Here is a 27,933-nt window from a genome sequence, read left to right on the forward strand (position 1 = left end):
AGCTTGTATGTTAAATTATTTCATGTTGTGCTGCTCTGGTGTGGTATATGTGATTAATTATGTAAGGAGAGTCACCATGAACACACAGTGATGAACTATGGGAACTCATTCTTACTCATTCCTATCTTATGCCTCAAGTTGAAGAATTTGTAAAATTTATTCCGCTCCTCATAGGAAGTAAGTGGATTTAGATTGGGATGTCCCCTTTCAATTCTTATCTGTTTCCTTATATAATGGGAAGCAAGTAAAAAAAGCATGCATGTGTATTCAGTGAACAGTTTGCCTGAATGTTTGTTTATTATGTGATGACTGTGTGAACGTTTGATAATATATGTTGTTAGACCATATCCCAGAAAGACCAAATATCAAAATGCTTATCTTTGCATCCATGCTGAGCCCTGAAAACCTTATACTCATTGAGTAAAATGTGCTACGTGTTTGTGATGCTGCATTTATATGCTCTAGGCATTGCCCCTATTGGTGAGATTCAAAGGCTGCCCTAAGCAGCTGTTATCTCTTGGAGTAAAGCCTCCAGGAAAAGAAGCCATGTTGTTCTGAATCAATTTCCTTCCAGGTTAGGTGTGCAGAAGAAAATTGGTGGAACATCACTGAACAAGACAATGTTCACATGACCTGCTCATAGATACTAATGTGTTTCTGTGCCTAGTAGCTACCCGTATGTTTAAGTAAATGAATCTCAAGGTCAGAATGTTTCATCCAAGGATGAGAAACTGAGGTATGAGGTAAACAGTTTCTCGTTATGACTTTAACCAAAGAGGCTTAATTGTCATTGGAGACGGGGTTTCTGTCCATTTAAGGACCCTGGGTGTGGTTTTAAAGTTGGAGTGCCAATCAGAGACTTTTCAGTGTGAAAGGAGCAGCAGGATGATATGGACAAAGAGAAAGGATGCTTTAATTTGGAGCTTTCTCCAAATTCCAAGTTCAGTAGTGACCCTGCAGACTATCAGATTTTGCTTTAGGACTTGTGTGGGTGTCAGTGAACCTCTCTGGATCCTTGCCACACAGGCAGGGAGGCCTGTCTGGAATACTGACCCTCTGGCCTGGCCACCAGGAGGCCACATCCACTGAGCTGAACTGTGGAAACAGGGATACAACTGGAAAATTCCAGTCAGCCGCCTTTAATTGGCCCAAATTGGTCCTTAATGAGCGGTATATTTTCCTCTGCAAAAGCTTTATGGAGGCAGGGAAACCAGCATGTTGGCCAGTGGGGCTATTTTTAGCTGTCACTTGCCTTCAATGCTGATCCTAGCAGAGTAACACATACTGTACAGCCTATAGCCTAACATCTCCAACAACGTAGTGTTGTCTCAGTACTCCACTGTAGTTATCAGTCCAAACTAAATCCACAGTGTAGTCTGAACCCACAGCTAAAAGACACATTGGCTACCAATTGAATTAAACCAATATACGCACAAGAAAAATGAAAAGCACAGCTGGCTGTAGGCAAATAAACAAGTTAATGTCTCATTGTAACGCTTTTTCAGAAGTCCTGGAATTTTGTAACCTTTATTTTGAATCATTCCATCTTTTAACATACAGGCAGTTAAAGCAGCGGGTTATTGTTACAGAAGGTCTGCTAGTTTCTCTTTTTAAGTTTGCATCTTGCATTCATATTTCACAGGTTGTGTGTGTGTTTCCTCAGATCTGGCATGATGTTCACGGTTTGAAGCAGGACTTGCGGGGGCTGAATGATGTCTGCTCTCCAGATATCTTTAGGGCTGTGTAACACCCGAGAACTTTTTTTTACAGCCTGGAACTGGGAAGATTTGTATAAAACCCCACGTTGTTAGCAGGAGCTTGATCCTGCATTACAGGCTTCATCAATTAAGCATTTAGGAAAAAAATGACCTTGCGATCTCTCACTTATTAGTGACACATGGCTGTAATTACCATCCGTTTTCTGCTCGATAATATGCTCCCTACTTGGAATGTACAAAGGTTAGAGAGGTATTTTAGAGGTTATACTGTTCCAAGGTTTCTGTTCAAAACATCACATGAAATTTTGCACAGCTTAGATTCTCTAATACTGGCCAGGACAGCAGTATCAGTGTAAACTAACTGGAGTTATATCTGAGATAATGGGAACTGCAGATGCTGGAGAATTCCAAGATAATAAAATGTGAGGCTGGATGAACACAGCACGCCAAGCAGCATCTCAGGAGCACAAAAGCTGACGTTTCGGGCCTAGACCTTTCATCACCCTCTCTGATGAAGGGTCTAGGCCCGAAACGTCAGCTTTTGTGCTCCTGAGATGCTGCTTGGCCTGCTGTGTTCATCCAGCGTCACATTTTATTATCTTGGAGTTATATCTCTCTCCTTGCAACGAGTTACTGTTAGAAAGGGTGGAATCTGCTGCTGTCTCTGGTGGTGCGTTAGCACTAGGAAGAGCATTTAATTTGGCAGGATGGTGGCATGTCTGATTTCACGTCTATGCCTGTCTCCACTGGAATTTGGTCACGATGAAGGCCCATAGTTGGATTTTCTGCCCTTCCATCCTTTGAGGCTTTTAAGTTGCCAATTAATGATCACTTATTGGTCTCATCCTGCTGCCACAAGTATTAATCCAGCTGAAGGTAGTCCTATTGTCTTGTGACAAGCATAAAAGGTAAAATTGTATGGCCAGCCTGTCATTTCCCAGGATGGGAGGGAGTTACTTGACCAGAGGTGCTTAGAGACTGATCAAAGGATTCAACTTTAGGAGGAGAGATGACCCGCTAAGAGATACACTTTTCGCCTGCTGTTGACTCTTGCTACAGCTGTGAAAGCGCCCCCCCTCCCCCCGAAGATACTTACCTGTGATGCTTACCTAACATTCTTGATATTCTGGTGTCTATTGTTCAAGCAGCAGTCACCCACCTCCCCTCAGGGGCATTGCTAAATAGAGGAACTGGTGGCCTCTGATTGCATACAGGTCTCGGTGGGTAGGACCTTTGCTACTGTGATCCTGATACCAATGACGAGCCCATTGCTGGCTTTGCCACTGTTTAATTGATTCCTTGTTCAGCAGGCCTTCCTGAAAAGCAGTGGGTGCAGGTCTCTCAGTGGCTTCCCCGCTGGCAGGACAGACTCCCAGCAATGCAACAAGGTTCCAACCATAATATGGACAACTTTGTGCAGTAACACTTTAAAAACACGAGCTGTAGCAAGAGTATAAAACTATTCCAATCAAATTCAAAATATTTTGAGATTGACTTCAAAGAGTGAAAATGTTTCTGGAAAAATCACAGTTAAAAGTGCAAACTTGAGTTTTTCTCATACATTCTGGCTACACTTTGCTAGTTTACTTCTGTCTAAACTTTGAAGTCCAGGTGTTTTTCTGTGAGCCCTGTCTTAATACATGAAAGGAATTATGATGGAGGTGTAAGGTCGAAATACCATGGTTTTGAAATTCATGGGGAAGATTCCTGGCCAGACATTTAGTTTGGTCAAGACCTACTTCTTTGACACTGGGATACTCTATTAACTATGGGGTATAAATTTCACTGTGGCACCTTGTCTTGTCGTTAGAAGTGAAAGGGGGCAGACGTTATAGTTGAGAAAGTAAAATGACTTTCTATCCATTTGCTAATGACCTGAATGCATATTATTCTGTTTGCAACTGGACTGAATCTAATCGAATAATGTTTGATGTTGTAAAAAGCTTTAACACTTAAGTAATTGACTCCTAGCCAGGCAATCCCCAATACTTTCAAACACTCTTACCTGATATATTTTTCAAAGGCATTCAAAACCCACCTGACGCTGTGTGCACAAGGCTCACAAATATTTACAATTTATATAATGACTTTGATGAGGGGATGGTAGTTAAATTTGCAGATGACAAAATAACAGTAGGAAAGTATGTTGTGAAAAGGGCAGCGGAAGTTGCAAACTAATATAGATATGCTGAATAGGCAAAAATTGGCATTTTGAGCAGAATGAGTGAAAATGTGAAATTGTTCACTTTAGAAGGATGAATAAAAAAAGCAGAATATTACCTATCTGAAAAATGACTGCAGGATTGTGAGGTGCAAAGGGACCTATACCAGCTAAGTGAATCAACAACAAATTTAAGCAATTGCTGGTTAATGTCTTATCTAAAATGTGAGGCTGGATGAACACAGCAGGCCAAGCAGCATCTCAGGAGCATCTCAGGAGCTCCTGAGATGCTGCTTGGCCTGCTGTGTTCATCCAGCCTCACATTTTATTATCTTGGATTCTCCAGCATCTGCAGTTCCCATTATCTCTATTGTCTTATCTAGTTTTGCCCAAAGAACAACACATCCACAAATTTCTAAAAGTGTGCTCAAAAGAAAAAAAAACTGCCTAAAATGGACTGGATTGGGTAACCTTTAGATAGTAATAAAAGCAGAAAATGCTGGTGATGCTCAGCAGTCCTGTTGAGGGATAAACAGAGTTAATGGGCTGGATTTGATGCAGTATCGCAGTATGTCGTGGCAGGAGTCATGGCGTTAGGCCAGCTTAATTGTGGGAGAGGTCATGCATCAGTCTCCCGTGAAGGTAGAACATCCTCCAATTAGGCTCAAAGGTTGAAGGAGCTGACTTTGGATTCCCAGTGCCCCAAAATGTTAATGAGAGAAGCGTGGTTTTCCTAATCCATTGGAAGACCACCCAGAAAACCCTGCTTAGTTTGAAGGAGGTCCTCATTATCAGACACTTTGTGCCTGAATGCATAACGAGGTATTGGGAATGGAAGGAGCGATCTGCTGCAAGCCTTTGATCCCTCTGCCCTACATCTCAGTATTTCCAACTTGCTACACCCACTTTGCCTTCACATACCTTTAGTTTGGGGCCCAATGACATTCCTGGCACTCTGGTAGATGCATGTAGTCAGTAGTCATCACTCCTGCAAGTTTGCAGTGCACAGGAAATGCTGGGAACATTTAACATGGGAAAGGACAGATAGTGGTGATTTACACACCTGAAGGATACTTATATCTATCTGGCCTGTCCACATAACTGGCAATTCTCCAATCAGTGGATTGATACTGTTGGCCCCACAATGTCCAGCCTGACACATCTGGTCTGTTGCTTTTCAGTATCATGGCTTGGCATGATCTGGTCATTGAATACTGTGACCTCAGGAAAGCCAAAAAGCTGCCTGGAAAGCAAACATATCAATCTATCATCTGAAGGTTTGCTGTGATCTAAAGTCAGCATCATTGTGGAAAAACTGAGGAAATATCCTATTATAGCAGAATAAATCTTACTTGGAAAACTTACAAGTATGTGGTAACAAAGTGTGGAGCTGGATGAACACAGCAGGCCAAGCAGCATCTTAGGGGCACAAAAGCTGATGTTTCAGGCCTAGACCCTTCATCAGAAAAGGGGGATTAGATTAGATTAGATTAGATTCCCCGCAGTGTGGAAACAGGCCCTTCGGCCCAACAAGTCCACACTGCCTCTTGAAGCATTCCACCCAGACCCATCCCCTATAACCCACACAGCCCTGAACACTACGGGAAATTTAGCATGGCCAATCCACCTAGCCTGCACATCTTTGGACTGTGGGAGGAAAACGGAGCACCTGGGGGAAACCCATGCAGACACGGGGAGGATGTGCAAACTCCACACAGACAGTCGCCTGAGGTGCAAATCGAACCCGGGTCCCTGGTGCTGTGAGGCTGCAGTGCTAACCACTGAGCCACCGTGCCACCCCAATAGGGTGGATGGAGAGAGGATTCTGAAATAAATAGGGAGAGAGGGGGAGGTGGACTGAAGATGGTTAGAAGATAGGTGGAGGGGAGAGTATGGGTGGGGAGGTGGGGAGGGGATAAGTCAGTCAGGGAAGGACGGACAGGTCAAGGGGGCGGGATGAAGTTAGTAAGTAGGAAATGGAGGTGTGGCTTGAGATGGGAGGAGGGGATAGGTGAGAGGAAGAACAGGTTAGGCAGGCGGGGACGAGTTGGGCTGGTTTTGGGATGCAGTGGGTGGAGGGGAGATTTTGAAGCTAGTGAAATCCACATTGATACCATTGGGCTGCAGGGTTCCCAAGCGGAATATAAGTTGCTGTTCCTGCAACCTACAAGTGGCATCATTATGGAACTGCAGGAGGCCCAGGATGGACATGTCATCGACGGAATGGGACGGGGAGTTGAAATGGTTCGTGATTGGGAGGTGCAGTTGTTTACTGCGAACTGAGCGAAGGTGTTCTGCGAAGTGGTTCCCGAACCTCCGCTTAGTTTCCCCAATATAGAGGAAGCAACACTGGGTACAGCGGATGCAGTATACCACATTGGTTCTGGATCTTCTCAAATCTTCTCAAAACTCGATACCACATTGGTGGATGTGCAGGTGAACATCCGCTTGATGTGGAAAGTCATCTTGGGGCCTGGGATGGGGGTGAGGGAGGAGGTGTGGGAGCAAGTGTAGCACTTCCTGCGGTTGCAGGGGAAAGTGCCGGGTGTAGTGGGGTTGGAGGGGAGTGTGGAGCGGACAAAGGAGTCGCGGAGAGAGTGGTCTCTCTGGAAGGCAGACAAGGATGGGGATGGAAAATTGTCTTCAGTGGTGTGGTCAGATTGTAGATGGCAGAAGTGTCGGAGGATGATGCATTGTATCCGGAGGTTGGTGGGGTGGTATGTGAGGACGAGGGAGATTCTCTTTTGGCAGTTATTGCAGGGGTGGGCTGTGAGGGATGAGGTGCAGGAAATGTGGGAGACACGATTGAGTGCTCAACCGCTGCAGGGGGGAAGTTGCGGTCCTTGAAGAATGAGGACATCTGAGATGTGCAGGAGTGGAATGCCTCATCTTGGGAGCAGATGCGGCGGAGGCGAGGGAATTGGGAATACGGGATGGAATTTTTGCAGGAAGGTGGGTGGAAGGAGGTGTATTCCAGGTAACTGTGGGAGTCAGCGGGCTTGAAATGGAAGTGCAAGTATGTGGTGCTTGATTTTACATGTTTAGATATCTTCAAATCCGAAATGCAAAAAATAAATATCTGCAGAACAATAATTTCTGCAATTCTTACAAAGAGGTGGCATGCATGTACATTTCTCTTAAACAGCCCCTGCCAGAATAGAGGACATAACATTGTACTAGCTCGAGTTGTTGATAATAAAGCTGATGTGTTATGTTACCATTTAAGATAACAATCTGATTCTTATCACAGAATTCCATTGAAAATTATTTACACTTTTATGTTTATGTCATGTATATAGCGGTTGAATGTCATAATATTCTTAAAGGTGAACATATCTTTGCTCACTACAAATAACCTGAGTTTAAACTGCAAATACAACTAAAGACTTCTACACCTGGCAGTGGAAAGTACTCTGGCTTTAGCTCTGTGAACACAATCGAATGTGATTAATATGTGCTAATCCTTCAATCCCATCAAACCAATTTCACAGCACTTCAGTAAATCACCATTAATCCCAAATCCCATCATCACCTATCATGCATCTGCTCTCATTGTTCTGTGACTCCTTTCCTTCACTTGAATACTGCTTTTGACTTATTCAGTTATGTTTCTACAACCTGCTCAATGGCATAAATTTGGCTGGTAAATAGCATTTGATAAGAAAGTGCCACTGTATGTTATTTGTACATCACCAGTTTTTAATTACAATATGTATTACATGTTTTGAGGAATACATGTATTACATGTTTTTGACCCAAAACGTTAACTCTGTTTTCTCCTTCAGAGATGCTGCCAGACTTGCTGAGCTTTTCCAGCAACTTTGTTTTTGTCCTTGAATAAATGAATGTCAGTTTATCAACAAGAGTAACCCCAAACGGAGACTGCTTTGATATAATGTGACATAACCTTATACTGGCCAAAAACTGATTCGTAACCTGAAGTCAATGATTAGTCACTAAATTAGTCACTTTTAATGAGGAGGTAGATAGAGGTTTTGAAATATTGGTGAGTAGAAAACAATGATAAATTGTCATGAAAGAGGATTTGTGAAAATCGACCATAATATTATGGAATAGCAGGGAAGCCTCAAGACAATATATGTTCTACTCCAGCTCCTACATTTTAGATTGTTTTTTGAGAAGTTTAAAAGGTTATGTGTTTTAGTCAGACCTCTGCAAAGTCTGAAATTTCTGGAACAACATCAATTTTATTTCTTTGTTTTCACTTGAAGTAATTAGCATCAAATCTATACCAAAGTCCAAGGCTCGCATGGTTTGTAGTCACATCAAAAGAACTTTCAAAACAATATTGAGCCCAATTTTATTAAGTTCTTAGCATTCCATTTCATTAAAATATGCTTAAGATGCAAAAATGGCTTAGCTGAGTAAATCAATTTTAAATGATTGACCCTAATAATGTACATTTCACAACACAAATGAATAAAGTCGTTCAAGTCTGATAAACTTTTCTAGATTTGACAGTGAATAGTATCTCTACTGAATCAAGGTTCTTGGCATAGAACTCTGCCCACCTGCAGAACATTTTGGGAATTTGAACACAGAGATCAGAGGGCCCCACAGGATTTTCCATCCAATAATTACTCATCCAGCATATTTGTGAAATTACCTCTTCAGTGTCAGCTGCAAACACTCTGTGGTCAAATATAGCATATAGAAATGCAGAGCAAAGCTCCCTTGCCTCTGTTCTCCCTGCAAATGCACTTTTAAAAGTGATAATGGGAACTGCAGATGCTGGAGAATCCAAGATAATAAAGTGTGAAGCTAGATGAACACAGCAGGCCAAGCAGCATCTCAGGAGCATAAAAGCTGACGTTTCGGGCCTAGACCCTTCATCAGAGAGGGGGATGGGGTGAGGGTTCTGGAATAAATAGGGAGAGGGGGGAGGCGGACCGAAGATGGAGAGAAAAGAAGATAGGTGGAGAGGAGAGTATAGGTGGGGAGGTAGGGAGGGGATAGGTCAGTCCAGGGAAGACGGACAGGTCAAGGAGGTGGGATGAGGTTAGTAGGGAGGAAATGGAGGTGCGGCTTGGGGTGGGAGGAAGGGATGGGTGAGAGGAAGGACAGGTTAGGGAAGCGGAGACAGGCTGGGCTGGTTTTGGGATGCAGTGGGGGGACTGGAAGAGCTGGGCTGGTTGAGTGGACATGTGTTGGAAGCAGGTGAAGGGGTCAGTGGAGGGAGGGTTAGGTTCCCGGTTGAAGAAGTAAGCATGGAGGCAAAGGCGGTGGAAAAACTGCTCTATGTCCAAACGTGACTGGTATTCGTTGATGTGTGGTTGTAGGGGGACAAAGGTGAGCCCCTTGCTTAGGACTGACCGTTTGTCCTCAGTCAGTGGGAGGTCTGGGGGGATGGTGAAGATTTGGCAGGGCTCAGTTGGGCTGTCTCCTCTGGGGTTGCTGGCTGGGGAGGTTGTGGGCGGAGCGATGAGGTTGTCGGCCGTGGGTGGGGTTTCGTCGGTGTCGGCTGTGGGCGGGGTTCCGTCAGCGTCTGCTGTGGAGGGGGGTTCCGTCGGCGGTGGGAGGAGCAGGGTCGGCGGCAGCAGCAGTGGTGAGGGTGGTGTGTGAGGTGTTGTAACTGGAAGTGGAGGCGGTGATGGCAGCAGCGGTCCCGGAAGTGCTGTGCCCGGCGGTGGCGGATGCGGCGTCTTCGGTGGGGTCATCGGCCGTGTCCTCATGGTCAATGGCGGTGGGTGCATGTGGGGGAGGGGCAGGGACAGGCTGGGGATTTGGGATGTGCAGGAATCCTCTTGTGGGTGGCAGGAGCCAGTGAGTTTGTTGTACTTTTGATTTTTGGTGTCCAGTAATGCTGAGTAGAACTGGGTGTTCAGTCTGTGGATACTGTGGAGGATAAAAAAAAGGAGAGGTCCTTTGCAGATCTGGGAGAGGGAGGCTCTGAGCTGGGGCAGGTTGGGTTGCAAGTGCCTGGAGGTGCCAGCCAATGGCAGCGCACTTTTAAAAGGATGTGTTCTGACCATGAATGCATTTCCTATGCATATACCATAATATAAAAGGGGCCAACCTGAGTGGATCATCAAGAAAGCATCTCTTATTACAATGGCATAACATTTATCAGAGCATTCCTGTGAAACCCTTGACTGAGATATCCAATTTAAGTCCCCCCGTGGAGGATTTCAAGACTATGGGGCACATTTTTAAGGTGATAAGAGACACTTTTTAAAATGTCATACAAGACAAATTTTTTTACAGAGCGGGTGGTTTGCATGTTCCTGATGAAGTGGTGGATGAAGGTACAATTACATTGTTTAAAAGACATTTGGTTGGATATATGAAAGGTTTGGAGGGGTATGGGCCAGGAGAAGGCAGGTGGGACTAGTTCACTTTGGGATTATATTAGGCATGGACTGGTTGGACCAAAGGATCTGTTCCCATACTCTGTAACTCTCTATATTCGTGAAAATGCATGTGCAACAGTGTTTTGTTTTAGGCTTCCAGGCAAACATTGAATGTAGCAATGTGAGCAGCACAACTAATAGCAGGAATCACAATTAAAAATTGGCGTCTACTAAAAATAGGAATCCCAAATATTTGAAAGAGAGAGAGAGCTTGAAGAAAGTCAGGAGGCACAAAAACAAACAGGATAAAAGAAACAGTGTAATTGGGAAAAGAAACAGCAGAAATGATCCACAGGAGACAATGAGGCACTAGTAGGAAAAGAGTCAGAAATTGAATGAAATGGGGGAGCATTAGGGGAGATGCTTGAACGACAACATCCTGCATGCAACATCTGTGATTAATGCTGGCAAGTGACAGAGGCAGCATTTTCCCAAGCTTGAAGTGAAAAAAAAATCAATCGCATTGAAAAAAAATTCACAGACATTTCTACCCTCCCCCTCACTGGAAAGAAAATGAAAACGAAGAAAATCAGATTCAACAATAAAACACGATTTTACTGGAGCGAACACAAAACAGAACAAAGTTTGAAAAAATGTACAATTAAACTCGAGAACGTGCCCTCCATCACAACTAAGAACACTGGCCTAGTTTGCAGCAAGCACAAGAAGGAGAGTTTAGTGCAAGATAGACATCGATTACACATGAACGTTTGAACTATTAAAAGTGGTAGTGTTCGAGTGCTTGCTCATTAGAGTGAAAAGTCTGTTGTCGGAGACATGTTGAGGGACAGGCATCTGGTAACCAGTAATTATAACCAAGCAGCAATTATCAGCAATTATAAACACATAGCAATTACATGTAGCAATTATCTTATCACCAAAAATGCTGTGGCATCCCTATTACTGATTTTATTTTTTGCAATTGTACATGCAGCTTGTACGGCAGTAACACAGTTTAACCACACACTAAATTTAGCAGCTGTCTTTAACACTATATTCACAGACAGGCCCATATGTGTTTGGAGTTTTGTTTGTAGTCCCGGATATAGAGTGTGGCTTTAAGTTTATGTGTCTGACATGAACTTATTTTTAAATGCTTGAGAACACTTCCTATTCAGCACGCTTACATAAAAAAAGGCCTCTGTCAGGTTAGCCTTTCTCGTTTTACGGTATATGCATAGGAAACACATTCATGTTTGTAACTTATCTAACATGTTTCTAATTGTGGATGGCTTGGTGGTGCAGTGAGCTGAGTGCATGAGCAGTGCACTGCATAATGATCAAACATGGCTTTATAACCTTACCTGGGCTCTCGGGGCAACACACAAAGATCGATGTTACCAGCAAAAGAGTCAAACAGCTTCAGTCATTTTCTACTGTCACAGCAGACTGGGTTGGGTACTGGTAGAATTCTGAGGCTAGATTCTTGCCACTGAGGTGGAAAAATATAAACTTGATTTTTTTTCTAGTTAGAAATTCACCCCTGGGAGGTAGCTGACACCTGATTAAAAGTAAGATTTTCATTTAAGTACATCCTTAATTGAAATGGAGATGCATTTCTGATCAATTCAGGGCAGGCTCTCAAAGCTGAAGGACCAACCTTGAGAGGAACAGTGGGAGGCAGTGGTGCTGTTGTATAAATTAATGCTTTTGAAAGGATGAATGTTGGAGACTGCATTAAGCATGATCCAATTTGTCAGTGTTGTCCAGATTTCGATTGGGACAATGCAGAACATCTTAGGATTTCATGGAGAGCAGATATATATCTATGGGCCTCCACATAGTCTTGCTGACAGTCCCTAATTAGTTAAATTAACATGTATCTAATTATTATCATGCAATAAGCTACCACAAACTGAAATTGCTGGAGAAAGTTGATTTGTCTCATAGTGTCTGTGGAGGCAAAACAGAGTTAATGTTTTGAGTCCTGTGACTCTCCTCCAGAACCCTGAATAACTAGCTCTGAAGAACGGTCAAAGGACACAAAACATTCACTCTGTTTTCTCTCCGCAGATGTTGCCAGACCTATTGAGTTACTCCAAAAATTTCTGCTTTTGGTAGTTTCAGATCTCCAATATCTGCAGTCCTTTGTTTTGTCACACTGACCGACTACAGCTGCAAGTGCTTGAACAAACAGGCAGTCAGTAGAAATGTAAGCAGAACCGAAAAGATACTAACAGCACCCTATGCTTAAGCCTTTAATATAGACTTGATTAAAAATACAGAAGAAGCCGTATGGTCTGGAACAAGCTTAAAAACTGGATAGTTTCAGATTTCAATCGCAAGTGAGGATCTGTGGTATTATTCTCAGAGGTTCAGTTAGGAAGTAAAACTATTGAAGCTCTGTGAGAAAATTTAAACGTTTCTGTTGGGCACGGGGAAAAGTTTTAAGTGAACAACGTGAAATCAGACTCGGGATTCTAGAAGTAAATGCAGGAGCACTTGTAATTCACAACTGGTACCGTAGTGAGCAGAGACCACAACCAATTGCAATGTTATAGAAATCAAGAGCCACAGAAGTATTTTATACCAAAGTCGCAGCACTAGGGATGTTGCAAGTAGAATTATAGTGAAAGAGGTACAATTTTAAACCTAAAACAAGTCAGAGTATTATAGAAGACAGAAGGACTTCTGAAACCATGGTAAGAGTGGCAAGTTCTTAATTTAGACAGCAGTTCTTTTGGGAACAAACAATTAAGGCTGCAAACACAAGGTTTTATTTGAAAAGTTGTGGGGAAAAATTTTACATTGTATGTTAGTCCATGAAAAATGCGAAACCATTCATTTTTGTCAGAGAGAAGGTGGGAAACATCCCTTTTAGCCTAAGAAGACAGGAAATCTTCAATTTGACTGCAAAAAAAATCCACTAAACTGTGCAGGCATTAATAATTATCGGAGTTCAGCTCTTTAAAATAAGTTTTAAAAAACTTTGTTTTATTGCATCTTTTAAAAGCTTTATGATAAGTGTAATAAAACAGAATAGATAATTACAAAAGTAACAGTTTGCAAGGGAAAGAGATCACAGCAATATTGAGCTACTATGGGATTTAAAAACTGAAATATTTAAAATTGGAAAGTAAAATGATGAAATGATTATATCAGCAAGATGTAACAAGAGAAATAATAATAGCAACATTTAAGACCAGAAATGGGCCAAGTATAACACAGACTTGAATCTTGGATATAGCAGGTTTTAAGATGGGTAATTGTTTCAAAAGTGAACACTGAATCACAAGCTGACCAAGTAATGTATTCAATAGGACCAAGAGCTGATGACATTGTAAATCACCAAAGACAGAAAAGAATGTACAGCTACTTTTGGAGAAATTCTACCAGCTTTTGACATTTACTTTAACCGCAGCAAATACATGTCTTTAAGGAGGATGGTTTAGCATAAGAGTTCAGCATTCAGGAACCTGTAAATAATTTCAATAATGATTACTGCAGATTGGTTGAAAACTGTGACTATGGTCTTTAAAATCAGAATTCATAAGGTATGGATTTGTTGGTGGAATTATAGAGGGACCTTTTTCAGATTTTTTCATTACAGATTGAAGAAGGTTTGACTTTGGAGAAAGCTATCCTGATTGTGTTAGAACAGAAACCAAAAGGAATAAGTATGAGAGGAGAAGCCCAACCCTATCATGGGAGAGCAACAGAAGGTATCTATATTAAATGGTACTTTAAAGACACATGACCAACCAACAACAAAAGTAAGCCAAACAGCAGATACTAAGAATCACCATTAGTGTTGCGGAACAAAATTGCCTCACAGGCACAAGCAGTGCCAGGCATGAGAAAAGAATGCTGATTTGCGAAACAAAGATCACTTCCAGAGGCTGTACAGACATAGAACACAGTTTCAGTTGAGCAATATGTCAAGTACCTACTTAAACAAATGCAGTAGAATTATTTCAGAGATAATAGGAACTGCAGATGCTGGAGAACCTGAGATAACAAGGTGTAGAGCTGGATGAGCAATGCAGGCCAAATAACATCAGAGGAGCAGGAAGATTGACGTTTTGGGCCTAGACCCTTCTTCTAGGCCGGAAATGTCAGCCTTCCTGCTCCTCTGATGCTGCTTGGCCTCCTGTGTTCATCCAGCTCTACACCTTGTTATCTGCAGTAGAATTACCAGCATTTGTGAGATATCTTGTTTTTGTCAATACTCATTACATTACTTTTAAACTTATTATAATGGCAGGCTGTCTTTGATTGAATTACTTGACTGAAACGAAAGAAGTTACAGCCTATGACAATGAAGCTGCATGACCCAAGTGACATCATACTAAAGATTAAAGGTATATTTCAAGCAAGTCTGCAACACAAGTATGTAAGAAAATTGAGAAGGTGTATGTGATACACAATCAGTGCTTCACACTTTTGAGTCTGAGTGTCTTGATCTCTACACCCTTTAAGGAGCAGAACTATTCCAAAAGGCAGTGAATGGTTCAAGAGAAACCAACATAAAAATAACATACTGCAGATGCTGGAAGCCTGAAACAAAAACTGAGAGAGCTTGAGAAATACAGGAAGTCTGACTCCATCTGCAGACAGAAAACAAACTTAAAGTTTTGAGTCCAGAGACCCTTATTGTTGTTTTTCCAGCAATTTGTTTTTGTTCAAGAGAAACCAGGTTATGTAAAGTATATTCAGAGAAAAGCCAGTCAGGGAACAACTGGTTCAGGAGCAAACTGTTGTCATCCAACCAGTCAGGGCAACTGGTAGAAGATTTCATTGAGCTTTGTAAACATGTGGCAAAATCTAAAAAGAAGGAGGAATCTACTGAGATGAGAGAATAAAATGTGAGGCTGGATGAACACAGCAGGCCAAGCAGCATCTCAGGAGCACAAAAGCTGACGTTTCGGGCCTAGACCCTTCATCAGAGAGGGGGATGGGGTGAGGGTTCTGGAATAAATAGGGAGAGAGGGGAAGGCAGACCGAAGATGGAGAGAAAAGAAGATAGGTGGAGAGGAGAGTATAGGTGGGGAGGTAGGGAGGGGATAGGTCAGTCCAGGGAAGACGGACAGGTCAAGGAGGTTGGATGAGGTTAGTAGGTAGGAGCTGGTGGTGCGGCTTGGGGTGGGAGGAAGGGATGGGTGAGAGGAAGAACAGGTTAGGGAAGCAGAGACAGGTTGGACTGGTTTTGGGATGCAGTGGGTGGAGGGGAAGAGCTGGGCTGGTTGTGTGGTGCAGTGGGGGGAGGGGACGAACTGGGCTTGTTTTGGGATGCGGTGGGGGAAGGGGAGATTTTGAAGCTGGTGAAGTCCACATTGATACCATTGGGCTGCAGGGTTCCCAAGCGGAATATGTGTTGCTGTTCCTGCAACCTTCGGGTGGCATCATTGTGGCACTGCAGGAGGCCCATGATGGACATGTCATCTAAAGAATGGGAGGGGGAGTGGAAATGGTTTGCGACTGGGAGGTGCAGTTGTTTATTGCGAACTGAGCGAAGGTGTTCTGCAAAGCGGCCCCCAAGCCTCCGCTTGGTTTCCCCAATGCAGAGGAAGCCACACCGGGTACAATGGATGCAGTATACCACATTGGCAGATGTGCAGGTGAACCTCTGCTTAATATGGAAAGTCATCTTGGGGCCTGGGATAGGGGTGAGGGAGGAGGTGTGGGGGCAAGTGTAGCATTTCCTGTGGTTGCAGGGAAAGGTGCCGGGTGTGGTGGGGTTGGAGGGCAGTGTGGAGCGAACAAGGGAGTCACGGAGAGAGTGGTCTCTCCGGAAAGCAGACAAGGGTGGGGATGGAAAAATGTCTTGAGTGGTGGGGTCGGATTGTAGATGGCGGAAGTGTCGGAGGATGATGCGTTGTATCCGGAGGTTGGTAGGGTGGTGTGTGAGAACGAGGGGGATCGTCTTTGGGCGGTTGAGGCGGGGGCGGGGTGTGAGGGATGTGTTGCGGAATCTACTGAGATTACCTTGGGTAGCATAAGAGAATTGTTTCACATTTGCAACAGAAAGAAAATCAACGACTATAAGGAGTGGTAGAATTGTTTTCCATTCTTATCCTCACTGAATGAGCTTCAGGTGACAGAAATCAGAAAGTTTGTGAGAAGTAATATTGACACTAATATTGACAGTAGTGTGACCCAATCAACCTCACTGAGGAATCTCGAAGTGAAGTTATTCAAACAACAAAACCATCAGCAGAACAAATTGTTATAGCTGATGAAGAATTTGATGTCAGATGCTGAAATAAAACTAGCTCAAGGGAAACAAGTCAATTCTTCAGTTTCCAAGGCAGAATTATCAGTACCAGTGGCAGAGGTGATGCTAAATAAGCCATAGCCTTTCAATAGCATGGGTTAGAAAGGGAAAACAACTCCTTCCGCTCCAGTCGGGAACTCAGTGTCTTCTTACCTGCTGGGAAGGCAGATAATTGGAATAGTGGTAGGTTGGTACCCTTAGCTGACCATTAATTCACTAGTTAAAGGCCTTATTTGGTGGTGGGTCAAGAAAGTTCCTGATGGCCCTCTTGTCTAGCACATAACTGGTGAGCTACTGCAAAGGAGTCAAGTTCCTTCCTGAGGCCAGCTTACTTTCCCATCTTGCTACCTCTTTTGCCACCTGCAAATGAATTCAGTCTTTTTTCTTTTTACAGAAATATCGGAGGGAATCTTCTTGTGGCACTGGATGTTCTGTTTGCTGATTGGAATGCTGGCCAGAGATCTATATTGCCTCTGTGGGTGGGCCTGCTGAACTACATGTCAATCAGGCAATCGTAAGGCTGGAATCAAGACCCAAATTCCATTCAGCAATAGCCCCCAGCCAATCAGAGGCTTACAGCTCTTGTGCTCAGCACTGTCGATGAGAAGGCCATGACTACAGCCAGAACAACCCTTGCCTTTCTCACCCCGACAGAATACCAAGATTATGGAAAAGAACTGAAAGTGAAGGTTTGCAGGATGGGGGACATCAGGAGGCAGTGATGGGGAGCCTGAAGAATGGGTTTGCACACATTGCTCCCCCCAATTCTTGAGGTCCAGTCCCTTGATCAAGCACTGAGCTGAGGTGATATTTGGACTGTATACTTTGACTTTGTTGATCGGAAGTGTAAAGGAAAATGATGACTGTTACCTCAGAGTGCAAGAGGATCCTGATCAGATGGGCCAATGGGCTAAGGAGTGGCACGTGGAGTTTAATTTAGATAAATGTGAAGTGTTATATGTGTGAAAGGTAAATCAGGGTCGGACTCGTACAATTAATGATAAGGCCCTGGAGAGTGTTGCTGAACAAAGAGACCTTGGAATGCAGATTCATAGTTCCTTGAACGTGGAGACACAGGCAGAAAGGATAGTGAAGAAGCTGTTTGGTGTGCTTGCCTTTATTGGTCAGTGCATTTAAGTATAGGAATTGGGAGGTCATATTGTGGCTCTATAGGACATTGATTAGGCCACTTTTGGAATACTGTGTTCAATTTTGGTCTCCCTGCTATCGGAAGGACATTGTGAAACTTGAAAGGGTTCAGAAAAGATGTACAAAGATGTTGCCAGGGTTTGAGAGTTTGGGTTATAAAGAGAGGATGTGTAGGCTGGTGCTATTTTTTCTGGAGCATTAGAGGCTGGGGTTTGGGGGGGCGGGGGGCGGTGGTGACCAGGTATGAGTTTACAAAATCATGATGGGCATGGACAGGGTGAATAGGTAAGGTCTTTTCCCCTGCGAAGGAACTCCAAAACTAGAAGATGTAGATTTAAGGTGAGATTTAAAAGGGAGCTATGGGGCAACCTTTTCACTCAAAGAGTTGTGTGTGTCAGGAATGAACTACAAGGAGATGGTGGAGTCTGGTACAATAACAACATTTAAAAGGTGTCTTGATGGGTATATGAATAGAAAAGGTTTTCTTTGCCTACCAACCCAACAGGCCCACAGAGAATGCCATATCCCTAGCCCAGCACTCATCCATGGGACATCTGGACAACAAAGACACCTACGTCAGACTTCTGCTTACTGATTACAGCTCTGCCTTCAGTACCATCACTCCTTCCAGACTGAAGTCAAAACTGCATGACCTTGACCTTGGCTCCATCCTCTGCAATTGAATCCTCAGCTTTCTGACCCACAGGCCCCAATCAGTGAGGATAGGTAACTGCACCTCCTCCACAATAACACTCCACATTGGATCTCCCCCAAGGATGCATCCTGAGCCCCTACTCTACTCCCTGTACATCTACAACTGTGTTGCAAAATTCTAAACAACTACCACCTACAAGTTCTCTGATGACACCAATCAAAATAAGGAAGGGAGACAAAGGGTGATCAGAGATAATGGGAACTGCAGATGCTGGAGAATCCAAGATAACAAAGTGTGAAGCTGGATGAACACGGCCGGCCAAGCAGCATCTCAGGAGCACAAAAGCTGATGATTCGGGCCTGAGACCCTTCGGCTAGCTTTTGTGCTCCTGAGATGCTACTTGGCCCGTTGTGTTCATCCAGCTTCACACTTTGTTATCTAAGGGAGATAAAGGGCTTGGTGACATAGTGCAACGAAAACAATATGATTCTCAATGTCATCAAAATTTAAGAACTAATCACTGACTTCAGAAAGAAAAGAGGAGAACACACCCCCATCTACATCAACGGAATTGAGGTTGAGAGAGTGAAGAGCATCAAGTTCCTTGGGGTGACGATAACCAATGGCTTGTCCTGGACTTCCCAGGTAAATGTGACAATCAAGAAAGCATAACAATTCATCAGGCGGCTCAGGAAATTTGGCATGTCCATAAGGTCGCTCACTAACTTCTACAGATGCACCGTTGAAAGCGTACTGTCTGGGTGCGTAACAGCCTGGTGTGGCAACTGCTCTGCCCAGGACTGTAAGAAGCTACAGAAGGTGGTGTGTATACACAGACCATCATGGAAGCCAACCTTCCATCTATGGACTGCATTTACATGGCTCGCTGCCATGGCAAGATGGCCAACATTATCAAAGACCCAATGCACCTGGTAATGACCTCCTACAACCCATTCCATCAGGCAGAAGATACAGAAGCCTGAACACATACACCAGCAGGTTCAGGAACAGCTGCTTTCTGGTTGTTATAAGACTATTGAATGGACTCTAGCCTCAAATAATATAACCTGCAATGTAACCTGTATGTCGCTATGTCTTTTTGATTTGTACATTCTTGCTTGCTGTGATCTGCCTGTACCACTCATAAACAAAGCTTTTGTCACATGGTACATGTCACAATCAAATTAATTCATCAATGAAATGCTTCAAATGGGAAGAGATTAATTTAGGATATCTAATTGGCATGGGCCTAGAGGTCTGTCTCCATGCTGCACAGTTCTATGGCTTGTTGGGCACACTGCGGAGTGACAGGCCCACCCGAAATTGCATTAATGCCAGTGGTGGCAGGATGAGAACGTTATGTAGTCCTTAGCTTGCCACTTGAAACTTCAATAAAGACATTTAACATGCTTGCCTTCATTGCTCAGCCCTTTGAGTATAGGAGCTGGGAAGTCACATCAAGGTTGTATAGGACATCGGTGAGGTCTCTTCTGGACTACTATGCCAATTCAAGTCGTCCAGTTATAGGAGAACCTGGAGAGGATTCAGAAGAGATTTACCAGGATGTTGCCAGGAATGGAAGACTTGAATTATAAAGAATGGCTGGATAGGCTGGGACTTCTTTCACTGGAGTGTAGGAGGTTGAGCGGTTACCTTATGGAATTTTATAAAATCATGAGGGATATAGATAGTGTTAATGGTAGTTGTCTTTTTCCTAGGATGTGGAATTTCATGACTTGGGACACATTTTTAAAATGAGAGGAGAGAAATCTGAAAAAAAAAAGACGTGAGTGCCAGCCAAATTTTTTCCACAGAGAGTGGTTTGTATGTGGAATGAATTTTCTGAGGAAGTGGTGGATGTGTACAATTACAACATTTAAAAGATATTTGCATAAGCACATGAAAAGGAAAGCTTTGGAGGGATATGGGCCAGGAGCAGGCGGGTGGGACTAGTTTAGTTTGGGATTATGTTCAGCATGGACTGGTTGGACTGAAGAGTCTGTATGACTCTACAACATTATGTACTTTTCCGCGCAGATCTTAATTCTGGTGGAGTCAGTAAAGTGGGGTATATACAAGTGACTCCATTCAGCCTAAATAAATGCACTTGTTGCCTCTAAACTCACTACCAGAGAGTGCAAAGATTCTGCTTACCGTCCTCATAAATGACAAAGATATGGTAAATCTGTTGTTGTTTTGGGAGAGAAATATTTTTTTAAAAATCATGCCATTCTGAATACAACAAGGCCATGAGTGTGTGATGCAAGGATACATAATGGGAAATGAAAGTGCAAAGTTTGACATTATTATCAAAAATATATGTACTGATACTCGTTTATTATTGAAATATAATGAAGTCAGAATAATCAAAACGGGGCAAGAATGGGATTTATAAAACAATAATAGTTACTTCTTTAAGAAACAGAGAAATAATTAAAAACTAATTATTAAAAACTTATAAAAATTAATATAAAATTGATGTTGGATTTTAAACATTGCAAACGACAATTGAATCCCACGTTAGAATAGTCATATGTTTACCATGCTCTTTTATCATCACCTTTTCAATGAATATATATAAATATATGGATTCTATTTTTTACTTTGTAAGGTGCGAAGGAGCACTCTTCTGAGTGGTCACCCAATTACGCATGTATACTCATCAACTAGTGTTTCATAAACCTTTATCTAATTTGTCAATCTTTAAACATTGATGTTTATCATCAAATACCAATCTATATTTAAACATAATGGCCCTTAAGGTAGCATGCAAAGTGAAGGTTAAAAAAGATGTTTAGAAACATTTCTAAATTTATTATATCGCTTCTTTTATTAATTCACAGAATATGTGGCTGTCACTGGCTAGATGAGTATTATTGCCTGTTGCTAGTTTCCCCTGAGATGATGGCTATTTTCAGCTGCAGTCTTGAAATGCTGCTGCACATTTTTTGTAGGTACATATACACTGCTTTAAGAGAAGGAGTTCCAGGATTTTGACTCTGTGACAGTGACGGGATGTCAAAATATGTTTTGGAGTCAGGATAGTGTATGGCTTGGAGGAAAACTTGCACGTGCTGATGTTGCATGTATTTGTTTGTACTTTTAAGTGATAGATAGACAGGGTAGTGAAGAAGCCTTTCAGCGGTCAGAGCATTGAGTGCAGCAGTTGGGACATCTTGTTGCAGCTGTGCAAGACATTGCTGAGGTCACATTTGGAGTACTGTGTGCAGTTCTAGTTGCACTACTGTAGAAAGGATATTATTAAATTAGAAAGAGTGCAGAAATGATTTACTAGGATGCTACCTGGACTGAAATGTTTGAGTTATAAGGAAAGACTGGATAGGCTGGGACTTCTTTCACAGGAGCATGAGGGATTGAGGGGTGACCTTATAGAGGTCTATAAAATTATGAGGGGCAGAGATAAGGTAGATAGCCAACAGCTTTTCCCCATGGTAGGGAAGTCTGAAACTAGAGGTCCTAGGTTTAAGGTGGGATGGGAGAGATATAAAAGGGTCCAGAAGGGCAATTTTTTCACACAGAGGGTGGTGAATGTCTGGAATCGGCTGCTGGAGGTATTGGTGGAGGCAAGTATAATTTTGTCACTTAAGAAGCATGGGTACATGGATGGGATAGGTATGGAGGGATATGGACCAAACACAGGCAAATGGGACTAGATTATTTTTGAAGATTGGGCAGCTTGGACAAGTTGGGCCACTGGGCCTGTTTCCATGCTACAAACCTCTATGACTCTATGATAGAGGTTGTGGATTTGTAAGTGCTCTTTAGTAGTGTGTTATAGCAGTTTGATCTTGTAAATTGTATACACTGTTTCTATTGCATGTCAGTGGTGAAGGGAGTGCATGTTGACTGTATTAGATAGGGTGCCAATCATGCAGGCTGATTTGTCCTGGACAGTATTTGGAAACCTTCAGGCAAGTGAGTTGTATTCAATCACAATCCTGACTCGTGCCTTTTGCATGATGGACAGGCTTTGGGGAGTCAGGAAGTGGGTTACCTGCTGCAGAATTTACAGCTTCTGACCTGCATTTGTAGCCCCAGTATTTAATTGGCTGGTGCTGGTTAGTGGTCACCCCCAGATGTTGATAATGGAGAATTTGCTGATTGCAATGATATTGACTGCAGAGGGGTGATTGTTGGATTGCCTTTTATTGGAAATGGTCATTGTCTGGCACCTATGTGGCATGAATGTTACTTGGTACTTATCAGCACAAGCCTGGCTGTTACCTGGATCTTGGATTAGACAGCTTTGCTGTCTGAGGAGTTATGGGTGCAGTGAAACAATCTGCCTACCCAACGTCATTCTCTCCAGCATTCAAATCTGTTAAACTCTTGGATTCTCTCAGTTTGGCTTTCCTTGCATAACCTTCGGGATTTGTGAAACCCTGAAGTTATTTTGTTATTCAATCACAACTTCTTGAGTTCCATTTTATGTTTTACTCTTTTAACCTTTGACCATGTCCAGTCATGTGGGCTTTAACCTTTCACCTAGGTTGCCCAGTAACTGAAGAACATGTGGTTTTGTGCAGCCCTGGTGTGGCTAAAAGGACAGATGGTGCTGATTGCACTCGCATTATGAGTCTTCTGCTCCCTGGGCAAGTGTCTTGAGAATTTGGGTGTGGTAAGTCTTGCAGAGGAGGACTTGCTTTGCATTGAAAATGAATAGATGGAAATTCCTGTGGGAATCATAGCTGTGGTCTGCAAATGGCAAAGCTTCTACAATGAAGGAGAGACTCTGTCACATTGCAAAGAGGAAGCTACAGTTCTGCTATAATTTCCTATTTTGTAATTTCTGTAATTTGAAAGTTGCTTACACATTGGTTGCAGGCTGAATGCCAGTGGTTGCACACTGGATGCCCATTATACAACCCATCATGGCATTTTTTTCATTTGGTTTCAATGGGGGTAATTTTCACATTTTTGACGTGGGTCAAAAATTGAATTCAATTTAAAACAAAATTGGGCAGGGTTTGTATAAGTGGTAGCAGATCAACAACTCATTTTACATCTTCATCCAGAGTGAAAATAATCTCTGTGTTTTAAGAAATTAAATCAAATTTTTAATTTGTTTTAAAACTAAACCTCTGTCTCAGCCTGCATTAATGAAGTGAATATTTTTACAGTGCAGACTTTATCTCTGTTAGTTTTGATTTTTTTACTCATTTTACAAAGCACAAATAATTTTTTGTCTTCTGACCCTGGTAAAAAAATTATCTTGAATGTGTTTTCTGATCTTACTTTAAAATGCTCTGATGGTATTATTTTACTTCTCAATTCATGAGAGATTTCTCATTTTTTAAAAAAAATGTTTACCTAGTTTTGTTTTCTTAAATTACGCAGAATTTCAGGTGAGGGAATGTGAAGATCACCTGCTCAAACAAGATTTAGGGTGGATGGCTAGCAAAAGTTATCAACTAATTTGTTCAAAAAGTAAATTTTCAAGAGACATTCGAATGTGGTTTTGGAAAAGCTTAAGCTAAATTTTTATGAGGGATGATCCAGAGAACTTGGATAGGACGCTTGAATGTTCATAGAATCCCTACAGTGTGGAAGCTGGCCATTCGGCTCAACAACTCCACATTGATATTCCCAAAGAACACCACACCCATACTCACTTGAGTATCCACTCCCTGTAACTCTGCTTTTACCATGGCTAATCCACCTAAATCACACACCCCTGGACACTATGGGCAATTTAGCAAAGCCAACCCGCCTAACTGGCACATCTTTGGACTCTGGGTAGAAACCCATGCAGACATGGGAGAATGTGCAAACTCCATACAGACAGTTATCTGAGGGTGGAATTGAGCCAAGTTCTCTTGTGCTGTGAGGCACCATGCTGCCCTGGGGGGAATGTTCTGGCACCATGGGGAAGGTGTGTAGAACGCCAGATTCAGAAGAGTAAAGTGGGACATAAAATGCAAGAACAAGATGAAGACATTTAATGATTAATGGAAATAAGCAGGGATTTTAAAACAAATGAGCTGTGGGTGGGGATGGAGTGCAGATTAGTGGGGATTTAGAGTTTAAGTCTGGGCACATTGGGCTTTATGTACGATGAAGTTATTAGAGTGTGAGCACAGTTGAACCTTGATATGATCGATATCTGACTGAAGTTGGTGAGAGGCAACTGTAGCAAGAGATGAGTGATATTGCAAATAACTTGGCCGGATTGAAATGGAAGTGGAAAGAAAAATATTGCTTCCTGGCTGGATTGCGATTACTGGGGCCCGAGATCTTTCAAGACTGACTTAGCTTAATTTGTTGTTTTTTTTTAACCTTTCTTTTTTATTTAATGATGGTGAAATGACCTAGCTCTATTGATTGTGTGAGCCTCGCTGCATGACTGTCCAAGGCTCAAGGTATCCAATGGAAATGACCTTGGCAATACTGGGACCACTGGGGAGGCCTCCTGGATGGATAGTCATAATTTGACTGAATAAAGATATATTTACACTTGAACGTTATTTTTGTGCCAAGGCAACATAGGTGCAAAGAAATCGAGACACAAGTAAAGCTGTGGCTCTGCCATATGTTAAAATGAAGCTGACGTGCTTCAAGATTTCCTTCGCCCTAAACCACAACAAAATGACAAACAATAGACTGCAGCCACAAAGTGCTTTTTAATTCTCAAAGCTCTGTTATCAGAATCCCTCCCAGCCAATGCTAATTTTACAAGTCAAAGTTATGTCTTCATAAATAAGGCATGTTACCTATTCTTCAAAACTGTATAGTTCCACTGCTGTAAAATTCACAAGAAATTGTTCTCTCTGATACTCATTAAAATAGTACTGTCTGTCCTGGAGAATTAAAGAATTTCTTTTGAAAATGCTTGAACATGTAGCACTTCTAGGTCAGGTATTGTGCAGATTAACAACAATGGAGACAACTGCAGCCCTATAGGACCAATCCACTGCTGCACCAGCATGACACTTCCATTCTTTTCACTTGGAATTGTTAGCCTGTCAAAACCAGCACTGCTGGGTTTGGTGCTGGATTCAAATAGCTGTACACCGTGGACATTTGATTGCTCACTATCTGCTCCTAGTTTCAGTACAGTCATTAGCAATGTGTGAAGAGAAAAGAAAAGCCAAAAGAACAGTGATCCTATGATTCTTGAATGTATTAGCTTCTACATAGCTGTTTCTACATGTAGAAAACGGACCAAAGATAATCTTTTTGATCAGCTGTTTTACTAAATCTCATTTAACTCCTTGAATTCATCATTAAATGGTTTTCTGATGGAAGCTTCTTAATGAGGGCAAAGGGCTTTTCACTGCAGTAGTGAAGTCTTTTGTGTGGTAGTCAAGTCGCTGTGAATTCCTCTGTGAATCGCTTTCACAGCCTAGCTCAAAGAGATGTAATTCCTAATACATTACATAATCATGTACTTATTACGAAATAATAAATGTTCCTTACTTTGCAAATTAATCACATTGAATGCAGTCAAATTCTTCCCTTGAGACAGAGCATTATGACGAACAAATAAGCAAACACCAGTAATCACAGTCACCAGCAGTTTATTGAAACATTCACATCTAGTTGAAATCAGTCCTGTACTAACAAATAGGGCTCAAGAGTGATTTGATTATTGGATGGCATCAGGGGATTCAGCTCTACAGGCTGATGCTGAAAAGGAAAGCTTATTTAGAAATAGCTTTTTCTTTTTTCTCCAGCTCACACAGTATTTGGGTCCTTCCCTAAACCAAGAATTCAGATAACGCAGACTCCAAACTTCTTCCTAACATCTATCAATATCAAACCATTATTGACTGAATAAATGGTTTGAATCAATTCATCTGCTTCTTGTCCTCCTTCCAACATTGTGAGCTGGATATGTCCCAATTCCACCTTGTGTTCTTTGTATAATTTGTACAACAAAGGGCCTACGGTATTATAAATAATAATCTGGTTCTGCTGTAGATTCTATCTCAATCATTCAAAGCACTTTAGAAGCTATGTTATAAATTCAATACATCACCTAACCCACATCACACAACAGTTTCAAATCGCATCAGAAATGGAAACAATATCATACACGCTGAAAATAATAATGTCAAACAAGCATTTTAAAATTACATACTAAAACTGATACCCTTCAGTCATTTAAGACAGTAATCCAACCTCACAATTTAGATAAGCAGACTTTCAAACTTTGCTTAATTAAACTAATACTTCATAATTAATTGTTAGATATCCATAGTTTACATAACTATGATTGGGGATTTCAGGGACAGTCAGCCAAAGACTTGAAGATAAATTACTTACTAACCTAGAATATTAGACCATGCATTCATTTTAATATGACAGAGCTGCAAACTGTGAGTGATGTAAGCAGACAAATTCCTACCATATTTAAATGACATTCATTTGGCTACTATTTTGATAAAGGTGATTGTCCCATTTAAAATAGCTTTTTGTCTGCCAGCTACATTTGCCATCAGTAATTTCTGGACTGTCAAATTTTCAAATGCAAAGATTACGCTTTTGCTAAGAATGTTTCTGGAAGCAGCTTGAAGGTAGATCTTGTGGTGAGCACATTTTCTCCGATAGGGGGTGCTATTGTTAGTTTTAATAATTTCACTGTCAGACTTGGCAAACATCAGATTATGGTTTTAACAGCAATTAATAATCAGATCCTTTGGTAAATTTCAAATTAGTGACAAATTTACAAAATTCAGCAACTCTGTGGAAATATGAGAAAAATATGTTTCAGTGAGTAAGTCAAAATTGTATTTGTATAAGTGCCTAGATTATTTTTAAACAGAAGGACAGTAAAACTAAAAAAGCATTCACAATGTTTTCCCCAGGCTGGTCAGGAGAACAAGCTAACCATAGCACTATCATCAGCAACAAGCATGATAAGACAACACTTTAAGCTCATGGAACTTGTCAGATACGATTGCTGCTTTATAATTCATTGTTAGCTACCTATAATATAAAGCAATTTAGTATCTATCTCATTGTCGCATCCCTTAGCCATACCTACCTTGAAGAAGTTCTGCTTCTTTCTCTGACAGGATTTCCATTCCAATCATTTTTCTTATTCACCGTAATTACTTTTGCTGTTGCTCTTGGTATTTGACAAGGTATTTGCTAAAAATCGTTTCCACAGCCACATCGCATTCCTGTTCTGAAGAGGGGTCCCGACCCAAAACATTGACTTTCCTGCTCCTCTGATGCTGCCAGACCTGCTGAGTTCCTCCAGCTCCACATTGTGTTATGTCTGACTTCAGCATTAGCAGTTATTGCTATGTAACATTCCACATTGACTGCCTTCAGCTCAGACTTGCTTCATGTGGATTCCAACTCAAGTTTCATCCTTCATGTTTTGAATCATATACTCACTCTTGAGCTCTCTCTCTAACAGCACCACTTCATTCTGGCTCAGACCTGCACTGCTCCCCAGTTCCAATTCATCCTCTGGCTCATTCGATGTGCGAACAAGAAACTTCTTCTTTTGCTTTCAGGCATCAAGGAACACAAGATGGAACAACTCAGAGATATCCACTGCCCTCCAGAAACTTCCCTCCCTATACCTCTGACTCCATCCCCTCTCCCAACCCTACCTCTTGTATATTCACAATCCCTTATGACCTTTTGTTCTCTGATGCTGAATGTTATGTACTCAAAAGGGGCTCAGTTTT

This window comes from Stegostoma tigrinum, chromosome 3, assembly GCF_030684315.1.
Source record: "Stegostoma tigrinum isolate sSteTig4 chromosome 3, sSteTig4.hap1, whole genome shotgun sequence".
NCBI classification, from domain to species: Eukaryota; Metazoa; Chordata; class Chondrichthyes; order Orectolobiformes; family Stegostomatidae; genus Stegostoma; species Stegostoma tigrinum.